This window comes from Lithobates pipiens, unplaced genomic scaffold, assembly GCF_037356315.1.
Source record: "Lithobates pipiens isolate NorthernLeopardFrog02 unplaced genomic scaffold, aLitPip1_a1.2 Scaffold_16, whole genome shotgun sequence".
NCBI lineage: Eukaryota > Metazoa > Chordata > Amphibia > Anura > Ranidae > Lithobates > Lithobates pipiens.
Window position 1 is genome coordinate 119,316,749 of NW_027507748.1, and position 13,073 is coordinate 119,329,821.

Sequence of the window (13,073 nt, forward strand, 5' to 3'; positions counted from 1 at the left end):
TGTCATGTTACAACCAAAAACTTAAATTTATTTTATTGGGATTTTATGTGATAGAACAACACAAAGTGGCACATAATTGTGATGTGGAAGGAAAATGATTAAAGGTTTTCAAACTTTTTTTTACAAATAAATATGTGAAAAGTGTGGCATGCATTTGTATTCAGCCCCCCTGAGTCAATACACTCAATACAGCTGCACTTACAGCTTTTTGGGGATGTCTCTTCCAGCTTTGCACATCTAGAGAGTGACATTTTTTAACCTATTCTTCTTTGCAAAATAGCTCAAGCTCTGTCATATTGGATGGAGAGCATCTTTGAACAATTTTCAAGTCTTGCCACAGATTCTCAATAGGATTTAGGTCTGGACTTTGACTGGGCCATTCTAAAACATGCATTTGCTTTGATCTAAATATTCCATTGTAACTCTGGCTGTATGTTTAGGGCCGTTGTCCTATTGGAAGGTAAACCTCTGACCCAGTCTCAAGTCTTTTGCAGACTCTAACAGGTTTTCTTCTAAGATTGCCCTTTATTTGGCTCCATCTATCGTCCCATCAAATCTGACCAGCTTCCCTGTCCCTGCTGAAGAAAAGCATCTACACAACATGATGCTGCCAACACCATGTTTCACAGTGGGGATGGTGTGTTCAGGGTGATTTGCAGTGTTAGTTTTCCGCCACACATAGCTTTTGCTTTTAGGCCAAAAAGTAAAATTTTGGTCTAATCTGACCAGAGAGCACCTTCTTCCACATGTCTGTGTCCCCCACATGGCTTCTCAAAAACTGCAAACAGGACCTCTTATGGCTTTCTTTCAGCAATGGCTTTTTTCTTGTCACTCTTCCATAAAGGCTAGATTTGTGGAGTGCACGATTAATGTTGTCCTGTGGACAGATTCTCCCACCTGAGCTGTGGATCTCTGCAGCTCCTCCAGAGTTACCATAGGCTTCTTGGCTGCTTCTCTGATTAATACTCTCCATGCCCGGCCTGTCAGTTTAGGTGAATGGCCATGTCTTGGTAGGTTTGCTGTTGTGCCATACTCTTTCCATTTTCAGATGATGGATTGAACAGTACTCGTGCAATGTTAAAACCTTGGGATATATTTCTATAACCTAACCCTGCTTTAAACTTCTCCACAACTTTATCCCTGACCTGTCTGGTGTGTTCTTTGGCCTTCATGATGTTGTTAGTTCACTAAGGTGCACTAACAAACTTCTGAGGGCTTCAAAGAACAGCTGTATTTATACTGAGATTAAATTACACACAGGTGGACTCTATTTACTAGCTAGGTGACTTCTGAAGGCAATCGTTTCCACTAGATTTTAGTTAGGGGTATCAGAATGAAGGGGGCTGAATACAAATGCATGTCACACTTTTCAGATATTTATTTGTAAAAAATAAGAAAAAACATTGATCATTTTCCTTCCACTTCACAATTATGTGCCACTTTGTGTTGGTCTGTCACATAAAAAAATCCCAATAACATACATTTATGTTTTTGGTTGTAACATCACAAAATGTGGAACATTTTAAGGGATATAAATACTTTATCAAGGCACTGTACAAGACCTGCATTATCTGCCAAAGGATTTGTATTTCTATCCATCCAGTTATGGGATTTACACAGCTATGAAACATAGCACAGCCCTGTATATATATATGGATACACAAAACTCAATCCCTCTACTCAGTGTATCATCACAGCACTCAAATTAACCACACCCTAAATCTCAGCTGCTAATTAAACAAACAATTTAAAAAAAAATTCAAAAAAAATTCAAAATGCCTGTCTACTCTGCGGGACGCCGAGCATGCACATGCGCAGTATGCAGATGTGAGGTTATGGGATAGAGGGCAGGATATAAAAGGTGGGACGCTGGGCCAGATAGCCAATCCCATGATTAAGTCTGGTATGACAAAACATGTTGGGAGCGTGGCTATCTGGCAACTAACATTGAGACACTAAGCTTATACACGGTGGTGGAAGGTGGTGTTGGACGAAGGGGACGGTACAATCAAGCTAAGGCGCCCAATTCAAATCATGGACCTGCTGTGTGGGACCAGGCGGGATATGTAAGGAAGGGTGAAAGAGAGAGATTCCGTTTCCTGGTAAAGAGGTCCGCTGTGACCACCAATGCCCCGGCGTATTTTTAGCATCTGTTCAAATTGGAGTGTGGAGTGATTTTGACCTTCTTTGAAGTGGCTTCTTTTCATATTGTTCATGTGAGTGCATAAAGAGTGAATTATTTTAAGATTAAAGTGTGTTTACGGTATTACACTATTGGAGGTCTCCTCTGTGATTTCTTTTGAGGCACTTATACAGAGAGGTCCGAGTGGAGAATATCCAGTGGTCTGCGACATAGTATTCTAACCATCTTCTGAGAGATTTAAAGCTCTATTAGCCTAGCACGTAAGTGTGAGGCTTAATAGCTGGTGAGTGCTCCTACGAAGGGGGGGTCACAATCACGGATGGTGTTGTGAAGGAATTAAGAAATTGCTTTGGACACTGAAGACTAGTTTCTCACTTATAGGACTATTGTTGGAGTGGTTTCAATATAATCACTTTTTGGTGATGGACTATTTCACTTTGTGCTAGGGGTTGATGAATGTATTGTAATAATTTTTTCATAATTTTTTCACAATGCTTCACGCATAAGTGGATACATATACCATTTCATATTCACTTTAATGTGGTGATATATGTAACTGATGCAATTTGTGTTCACTGGATCAAGCACATTGATTTATGTAAAAGTTATGAATATTTTTTTATGTTATTGTTGGTAGATTTGGTGGAATTATATTGACACAACAGTAGTGCTACGGGGTATTATTTATTTGTTTATTATTAGCAACACATTTTTATAGTACAGCCCTGGCTGGCAGGGCAGGAGACCCTTAAAAATGCCAAATTTGTCCCTGGAAAACTAAATCTGAGATGTTCAAATACATTGGATTGAGCACAAATAATATACTAAAAGTCATGCAGCATTCATAATTATATGGGCATGGGGGTAATTATGTGAATATAATTATGCACTCATCTTTTGATAGTCAATGTGGGTCAGTGGTGGCTGGTGCTCAAAATTTTTTCGGGGGAGCAAACAAACTGAAAAAAAACCCCCATCAATTGCAGCCACTATTCCCATCAAACGCAACCCCTGTGCCATCAAACGCAGCCACTGTACCCATAAATTGGCGCCACTGTGCCATAAAACGCAGATACTGTGCCCATGAATTGCTGCCACTGTGCCCATGAATTGCTGCTACTTTGCCCCATCAATTGTTGCCAGTGTGGCAATCAATCGCCGATACTGTGCCCCATCAAATGCTGGGAGTGTGCATCGGCCGGAAGTCGGGACTTATTTGTCTTGCAGCGGATCACGGTGCCGTCCTCCAACGCCACCCTCCTCGATTTGTCCTCTCTATCAGGTGTCCAATCACAGCGCCTGTTGTTTCAGCCAATCAGATGACAGGTAACCAGACCCAAGCACCTGATTGGCTGAGAGGCGGGTCAGTGTTCCTAACTCAACACTGAGTAAACAGCGAATGCACAGCATTGTGCTCGCTGTTTACCATTATGGAAACCTATTAGAGGCTACGGGACAGGACATTCCAAAAACAACCCTGCCACTGTAATTCAGGTGCCTGGCACCTGACAAGGGGCTGGGCACCTGATTAGGGGGCGGCAGCGATGACCATGCATAGATTCATGCAATGCATTTATCTATTTTTAGTGAGAGAGAGGTGACAGGAGAGGGCGGCGGCGCTCCTGCGCCCTTTATGGACGCACCACTGGTGTGGGTCTCTGCTTCCTGTGTCTTACAATGCCATTTGCCTTTCAACATTGAAGGTGGTGGTGGGGAATCTCACAGGGGGGCAGCAAAGCCCCTTGCAGAACACCCCTGTCCCAAAGTTAAGGCACAAGAGCCTTCTCCCTACCTTCATGTCCTCCAAAAAGGTGGGGGCACCAGTAAAATAGGGGGATTTACAGTGCAATCTGGAGGCCCTTTTATAATAAGAAGGTGACCAACTTCTACTTGGCAACTTTAAAAATTAAGTTTATTAATGTTCTCAGAATTAAATCCAGCATCAGTCAAGATGTCCAGCAAGGTATTTCATGTTAATCACAATGACCCGTCAGCGACAGATCTGTACACAAACTACTTCTGGTGCTGACTGATAGATTTCAGCTGAAGCAATTTAAATTTACCATCAGGATAACAGGATAATGTTGTGTGACCAAATTTGGTTACCTGGTATTCCCAGCTGTATGACTGCAAATGGAAATCTATCATTTAGAAACACTCCCACCACTAAATTACAGATTCCTTGGGAGTTCATTTCAATTTACCCCAAGGAATCTTGGGTGAGATTATTGACCACATTTAATCAATGACATCAGGTATTCCTACTCGTATTGCTGTACCAAGCAATTGATCAGTGGAAGAGCAGCATATGAAGATCAGCAGGCGATGGGGTCATGATGATTCACATGGATTACCTCACTGTAATGGATACATCGATGGACCCCCTGACTGACAATGGATTTCACTACTGGGGACACCTTTTTACCTCTTGGTGTCAGGCTATCAGAAGTGACTCATGCTGATAGCAGAGGAATAAGGCAATACATAGAAATTACATTTAGTTCTCTGGATTGAGACATGTACACACTACAGGGCTAGTTGGTAATTATGTGTTTCTGTAATATTTTCTTAAAGGGTTTTTAATATAATGTTTGTGTTTGCTTTTTTGTTCTTTTACTTTTAACTTTTTATTACAAAGGGGTTTTCCAAATTCCACTGTAGGCCCCCCACCACCATTTTACTATTACCTCCACCCCCTTTTAGGACACTCAGAAATTGGGAAAAGACTCTTCAATATTAGGACATCTGGTAATCTGTAGGAAATGGGGTGAGGGACTTTGCTGCATCTCCTTGAGAGGTACTCCTCCATTGTTGAAAAGCATATGGCCTGGCATAGTGCAGTAAGAGGGGACCCCTGCTGACTGTAAAGAGCTGCAAGTGTAATTAAATGCACATAATTATGACTATGCACTTATAGTGTATTTACTGTATTTTTGCAATGAATTCAGTACACTTAAACATTCCAGAACTGAACCTTCAATATTTGAATTTTGCATTTTCCTGAGCACAAACAGGAACACTATTACTTAACTGTAGCAGAGAAGAACCTGTACAGTTTATTGTTCTCAGATTCGTTTCTGGGTTCAGAACACAGTTCAGTAGCTTCAATGAGAAATACAATGGTAGGAATCTGCAACAAAGTTTGTTAAAATCCTTGAAATGTACATAGATCACCCAGAGGGGAATATTTTTTTCAACAAAAATGGAGGTAAACTTTAGGTGACAATAATTTAAAAATGCACCATTTAATGTGAAACATGTCGGTATGAAGCTGCTTAACAACCCTCCTGGTTTACCTTCTGCTGGGTGGAATACAGCATAATGCCTTGGATACTCTTCACCTCTACTTTAAAGATAATTCCTAGAGTATCACATAGAATACAGGGGAAGGGTGGTGCTTTATTACCATGGGGTTGGTGTCTTTAAATATGGTTTGCTGAGTTTATGTTTTTAAGTGAATATTACCCCAGATTCTTTTGAAATTTGTAATAAATGTAATTCTTTTAACAAATATGATCATGTGGCTGTATTACTCAACACCTTTTTTCTCTCTACATATTTGGATGTGGTGTTGATTATAACAACTGGACTCACTTATTTGCATTCATTTTAAAATCCACATATGTGAACACACACATAGAAAAAAATATTTAGGGTAACATACAGTTTAATACCTTATTAGTGTAACATAAAAATGCATAAAAAGCCCTTTAGTTACGGTAACTTGTATATAACCTTTCAATGCTTTGTACTGGTAATTTGAATTTTGTCTCATTATAACCAGGAGAAATTATAGAGATATATTTATACTTTTTCTCTACACTAATACTAGAGAGGTGTTTTTTTGTACATTTTTTCATGCAATATTTACACAATTTGCATACAACATTACATCACACATTTCCCTGATTTTTGTACGCCCTTATGTGTCCCCACCAGGGCCACCATAAGTGGGGTACAGCCGATACAACTGTAAGGGGCCCGCTTGGGCCAGAAGAAGGCAGGACGGGTGAAGGGGAGCTGTGTTGTAAACTATAGAAACAATCTTGCAGGTTCTGCTGCTCTCTGTGTCATTGAGCTCAGACATCGAGCTCTTTACTGTCACGTCTGGCTACTATGTGTGGCTGACATATATATATATATATATATACAGGTAGGGTACTGACATATATACAGGTGTGAGGGGGGCTGGCATATATACAAGTGTGGGGAGGGGGGCTGGCATATATACATGTGTGAGGGGGGCTGGCATATATACAGGTATTGGGGGCTGACATTTATATAGGTGTGTGACATATATATAGGTGTGAGGGGGGCTGGCATATATACATGAATGAGGGGGGGCTGACATATATACAGGATTGAGGGGGGGCTGAGTGCGTGCAGGTGAGGTGGCTGGTGTGTGGATTCGGTGGGGTGGGATGGCCTGTGGGCAAGCCCTGGGGAATGTTGGTAGTTAGGCTCGGGGGGCAAGGCCTAAAGCTGCTTAAGGGGCCCAAAAATTTCTGATGGATGCCCTGGTGCCCACAGACACACACAGCGCTGTTTGTCCCTGCCCCCTGCTCTCTCCTCATAGGCTGTGATTGACAGCAACAGGAGCCAATGGCTGCCCCCATGTCCAGTGAGGAGAGAGAGCAGAGAGGGTTGCTGCTCTCAGACAGAGCCCTGAAATGAGATTGGGCTCAGGCAGAAAGTTTTTAGCTTTAAGGATTGGAATGCATTAAGGTGAAAAACCTTCAACCTTTACAACCATATTAAGATTAACGCTAGTCAGTTTGTATAGAAAGGTCCTTTTTGGAAAATTATTACCAAATAAGGTTGTTATTTCAGCAAATGACATAGCTATCATTGAGTCAATAGGCTCAAAACAAAAATTAAAAAAAATGCTATGATCAGTATGTGTTATAAACGTGCTGTTCTTCATCCAATCACAGTACAATTCAAGTAGTGAAAGGACTGCAGGCGAGGCTAAAAAGTAAGTGGATCGTGTTTCTGAGGCATTTGACAGGTTGTTTGAAGTCAATACATCGCCTTCTCACTGCCTGTGTTTAACCACTGAAAGCCCACGTTACAGTGCCAAAACAGCATGCATTACATACTGTTGCTGCACTGGCATATGTGCTTGAATAGGTTGCAATTTGGAGGTGATTCTGCCTGCCAAACATGACAGGTGGTATCACATTTTCACAACTTCTGCCTATGTTAACTTGCAGTTTAGTGGTTGGAAGGCGGGGGGTGGGGGGGGGGTGATAAAACCATGGTTCAACCGTCTCATTCGGCAGGCGGAACCACTGCCAAACGCAATCTATTCATAGGAATGGGAATGTGACAAATTCAGTCTGCAACAGAGTGTGATGCATGTGGTCATGGCGCGGTGCTGTGGCTAACATAGGTGGTGACATAGGTGTGCACCCCAAAGATCAAACACACAATATCACAATGTCAGTAGGGCGGAGGTTGGTGTCAGTAGAGCAGTGGATGGTATCAGTAGGGCAGAGATTAGTGTTATTTTTATTATTACTTTTTTTACAATTTTATTTTTATATTATTTAAAAAATATATATTTTATTATTATTATTTTTTTTTTTACAGTTTTGTAGGAGCAATATCAGGGGTCTAAACAGACCCCTGATGTCTTGCTTTTGAAAAAGGGACAGAGGACAGAGCATCTCCAGTCCCTTTCTCTGCAGCCAAGCAGCAGGGGGAATCTGCACAGCACAGGGTGATTAGGGTGTGCTCAGGCACACCTGGCACACCCTTTCCACATGCCTATGAGTGGTGAGGATATATCACTTTGGAGCCTTCTGTCAATGTCTACAGTGGATTGCTTTTCATTGGGGCAGTACACACAGGTTTATAGCCTGTACACACGATCCGAATATCGTATTACAGATTGTACGACCTTTTTCGCTTCAAGCGGTGTTTCAGCTGTAAAAAATTTTTTTTTAAAGTCAGCAGCTAAAAAAAAATTAGCTGCTGACTTTTAATAAGGAGACTTACCTTTCCAGGACGCCCGCGATGTCGGCCACAGAGACTGACATGTCCCTCGGCTCTCGGGTCCCAGCGCCGCCATTCATACTAAGGGAAACAGGCAGTGGAGCCTTGCGGCTTCACTGCCCGTTTCCTACTGCGCATGTGTGAGTCACGCAGCGCTTTGTGAATGGGATGCGCTGTGTTATTCTTTTTGTCAGGGTGGCCCCCCACTTCAATAGTCACAAGTAGAAATTGAATAGGTAAATAAAGTAATGAAAATTCTCGTATGACAGGGAAAAAAAAAATCGGAAGTGATGTCATGTGTCGTAATGTATTTGTATTGTATTTTCGGACGGAAACTATACTGACTAATCGAAAATCGTATGATCTGGAATCGTACAAGGAAAATTTTTGTGCATGTCCGATAGAATAATATCAGATGAACTGTCGTGATCGGCTGTCGAAAGTAGTGTACACACGATCCGAAAATCATACGATTCTTCCTCGGACGACTATTTTCGTACGATATTCGGATCGTGTGTACGGGCCATTAGGATCTGCTCAGCCACTACAACCCAGCTGTTAAATTAATGGCTGCTGAAAGAGTGGCCATAATGTTGTCTGCGGCCAGGTGAAAGGAGGACTAGAAAGCAGACGGCAAGCAGAGCAGGGACACTGCTGCATTCCAACTGCGTGTGAAAGAAAACCTCTTAAAAGATTTTTGGTAAGGACCAAAGTATTAAATATTTAACATAATTAACTGTAATTTTGTATGTTCTCAATGCTTACTGTTAATTAAATGTTTAGCCAAATTACTTTTAAATGTTACCTAATTACAGACTATACGAATGGTACGTCATGACATGAGAGCCAGAGGTTGTGCTGATGACTAAGAAAGGTTAATTCAATCCGGTTATAACTGATACATTTTCTATAAACAGATTCCTGCAAAGGGACTTCCCCGACACTGCTAATATTTCCCCGGTATTAGAAAAACACTTAAGTTGTGAGTCTCAAACACCAAACCCAACCAGGCCGAGTGCCAGAACTTCTACAGTAATGATCAGCTGAGTTGACTCATAGCCAAAAATCTTGTTTTCCTCCCAAGTCATTTTCTTTTTTAGATTCCTAAGGAAGCACTTCACATTATTCCTCTGAAAGAAATTGCAGATTATAACTACAGACATTTAATGGTATAAGCATTTCCGATTTGAGAGATGCTCACAATACTGGCACCATATGTACACAATGGCATAAATGGCAACAAAAGACTATATGCCACATATTTCTATGTCTCTTTTACCCAATTGTGGTCACCTCAGGGTGTCTCCTGAGGCCTGCTCTGCTTTGTCAACAGCTCAAGTGTCATTCAATCCTGACAAAAGTGCATTTATGGTGCAGCTGTCTCATAATGTTTATTTCTACCTTCAAGCTGATTGTGATCTTAAATTAGAACTATAGGCAAAACTTTTTTTTTATATGGCACTTTGCTGCTCAGGCCAAAACTATTTATGGGGTCTTCCCTCACCTTCTGGGCACACCTCCCTTTGGATTTGCGAAAGTTCAATAATTATTCAGACTGCAGTCTCCACCCTCCCACCAGGCCGGGACTGGGACAAAAAATAGGCCCGGGCATTTTAAACTGAGCAGCCAACTTTTCCAGGGACCGGGGGAGAGAGATGTCGGTAGACATTCGGGGAGGGGGGGGGGGGGTGGCGGTTGGTGTCAGTCCTCCACACTGCAGTGTGCAGGGACACTATGATATAAAGGGGACTGCACTGTAAAGGGGCACTGTAGTGATTACAGTGCCCCTTTACAGCGCAGTCCCCTTTATATTACAGTGCCCAGTCCTATTGTGGCCATACAATGCTAGTACTGTCTGTCTCCTATTGTGCCCACACTGCCCAGTGACACTGACCTGCTCTCTCTGGTGGTCCTGGACAGCATGGCGATCTCTTTCTGGTGGTACGGTTACAGCGTGGCTCTCTCTGGTGGTGCGGTGCAGCGTGGCTCTCTCTCTGGCAGTGTGGTACAGAGTGCCTCTCTCTCTGGTGGTGCAGTACAGTGTGGCTCTCTCTCTCTGGTGGTGCGGTAAAGTGTGGCTCTCTCTTTGGTGGTAGGTGCAGAGTGGCTCTCTCTGGTGGTGCGGTACATCGTTGCTCTCTCTCTTTGGTGGTGTGGTACAGCGTGGCTCTCTCTCTGGTGGTGCGGGAACAGAGTGGCTTTCTCTGGTGTTGTGGTGCAGCGTGGCTCTCTCTCTCTGGTGGTGCGGTACAGTGTGGCTCTCTCTCTCTGGTGGTGCGGTAAAGTGTGGCTCTCTCTCTTGTGGTGGGTGCAGAGTGGCTCTCTCTGATGGTGCGGTACATCGTTGCTCTCTCTCTTTGGTGGTGCGGTACAGTGTGTCTCCCTCTCTCTGGTGGTGTGGTACAGCGTGGCTCTCTCTCTCTGGTGGTGCGGGAACAGAGTGGCTCTCTCTGGCGTTGTGGTGCAGCATGGCTCTCTCTCTCTGGTGGTGTGGTACAGTGTGGCTCGCTCTCCCTGGTGGTGCGGTACAGCGTAGCTCGCTCTCTCTGGTGCTACGGGTACAGCGTGGCTCTCTCTGGTGGTGCGGTTACAGCGTGGCTCTCTCTGGTGGTTTGGGTACAGCGTGGCCCTCATGGCTCTCTGGTGGTGCGGGTATTGCGTGGCGTTCATGGCTCTCTCTGGTGGTGTGGGTACAGCTTGGCACTAATGGCTCTCTGGATGGTGCGAGTACAGCGTGGCACTTATGGCTCTCTCTGGTGGTGTGGGTACATTTGGCGCTCATGGCTCTCTCTGGTGGTGCGGGTACAGCATGGCACTCATGGCTTTCTCTGGTGGTGTGGGTACAGCGTGGTGCTTTCTCTCTCTCTCTCTCTGTTGGTGTGGGTACAGCGTGGCTCTATCTGGAAATGCTGGGGCTATTAGTTCCCCCAGCGCAGTCCTCTTTCTTTTTCCATGTCTCCTATAGTACCTGCTTGTTTCTGGGTTTTCTCTTTTCCCGCCAGCAGAGTGCATGCTGGGGACTGTAGCCGTCTCCCTGCTGAGATCAATTGGGCCTCCTATCTCTGGGACTGCATTTCCCATGATGCCCCACTAGTTTTTTTCTGATTGGCCCTCCGCTGTGGCCAATTGGGAGGGAAGAAGAACAAGCAGGAAGCTTTCTTCTGTGATGTGATGACAGACTGTTGGCCTAAAATCCGACTGTTAGTATGCTCCATCAGACAATTGTTGTCCAACTTTCCGCCAACAAATGTTGGATGGCAGACTAGTAAATTTTCGGTGGACAACGGTCTGTTGTCAGATTTTCCTATTGTCTGTACACAAATCCGTCACACAAAAGATGAAATTAAAAACACGCATGCTCAGAATCAATGCTCACCAAACACGACATTAGCAGAAGGTGCCCAAAGGGTGGCGCTCAAGAGCTGAAACTCCTTATAGTATGTCACAACCTTTTATGTTTGTTGGCCAAAATTTGTGCACCATTTGTATGCAAGACAAGTTCCTGCCAAGCCCTTCGGACAAAAGTCTGATGCTTTGTTGGCCAACAATCTGATTGTGTGTAACAGGCTTAAGTCTACGAGAGCTTTCTCCCTGGAACATGCACATCTAAAGGGTGCCTAGAGATGTAATCTATCATTCTGGCTCTTAGGAACAGCAGTACAGTGACTGAGAGCACTGAAGGAAACCATCGGAAATGTAGTTTTGCTTGCAGTCAACGGGAAGCTGATGTATCACCCCCCACTGGCTGTTATGAAGAGCTGAATATACAAAAAAAAAAGAAAAAAAATGTTTTGAGTCAATGATTAATGTTCTTTATTAATACTTAATGTAATGAAAGTACTCCTTTTATATATATATATATATATATATATATATATATATATATATATATATATATATATTTTATGTTTTTTCCAAACAGTGTAAGCCCTTGTACACACGGTCGGAGAATCCGTCGGAATGTGTCCTATCGGACTGTGTCGTCGGATAATCCGACTGTGTGTGGTATGCATCGGACTGATTCCGTCCGAATATCCGTCGGACCCAATTTTCCAACATGTTGGAAATATTTCCCGACCAACTGGGCCGATCGGACATACTCCGATCATATGTAGAGAATTTTGATCGGACCAAGTGCCACGCATGCTCAGATCAAATTCCTACATCAAAGCTATTGGCTACTAGCCTGAATGTAGTCCCATCGTAACGAAATTACGTCATCACGTTCTGAAAGATCGGATTTTTCGCCAACTTTGTCCGACCGTTTCGGACAAGATCCGACGGACAAAATTCGATGGGCAAAATCCGACGGATTTGGTTGTGGAAATCTCCGACCATGTGTACAGGGGCTAAGAAGCTAATTTTGGCTTTAAGGAGAAGCATAGACAAAGCTATTTTGTTTACACTTCTACTATGGATCACAGGAGTGCAGTGCAGCTGTGACACATTTTCAACTGACAGTGGGCCATAGCCTGCTGTCTACTAACTTGGTATGGGTCTGTAGAAAAAACACACTGAACAACACACTGGCATAAATAATGGCCGCTGCACTTTCTCAAAAACTATTTTATTCAACCATAAATATTCAAGTAAAAAAAAAATCTATCTGTAAGCTCAGTTATTAGAACTCGAGCCATAATAATTAAAATAACATGAAATGTCCCCCTTAGAAATCCAGGGTGACCATACAACATAAGTGCCAACGACAAGGGAGGGAAGGGGGGTAGCTCTTTTGCTAAGGCTTGACCAACTATGAAAAATCCTGTCAAACAAGCGTATTTATAGGGGTACCAAGGTTTTCCAGAAGCTTCCACAGGTTTTATTTGGTTAAAATTATTCTCGTCATAACTTTTAAAGTGACAGTAACCTAAATACCTATATTGTAATACCTGACATAATATTTATGAAATTTGAGCGGGAAAAAGCCGGGGCT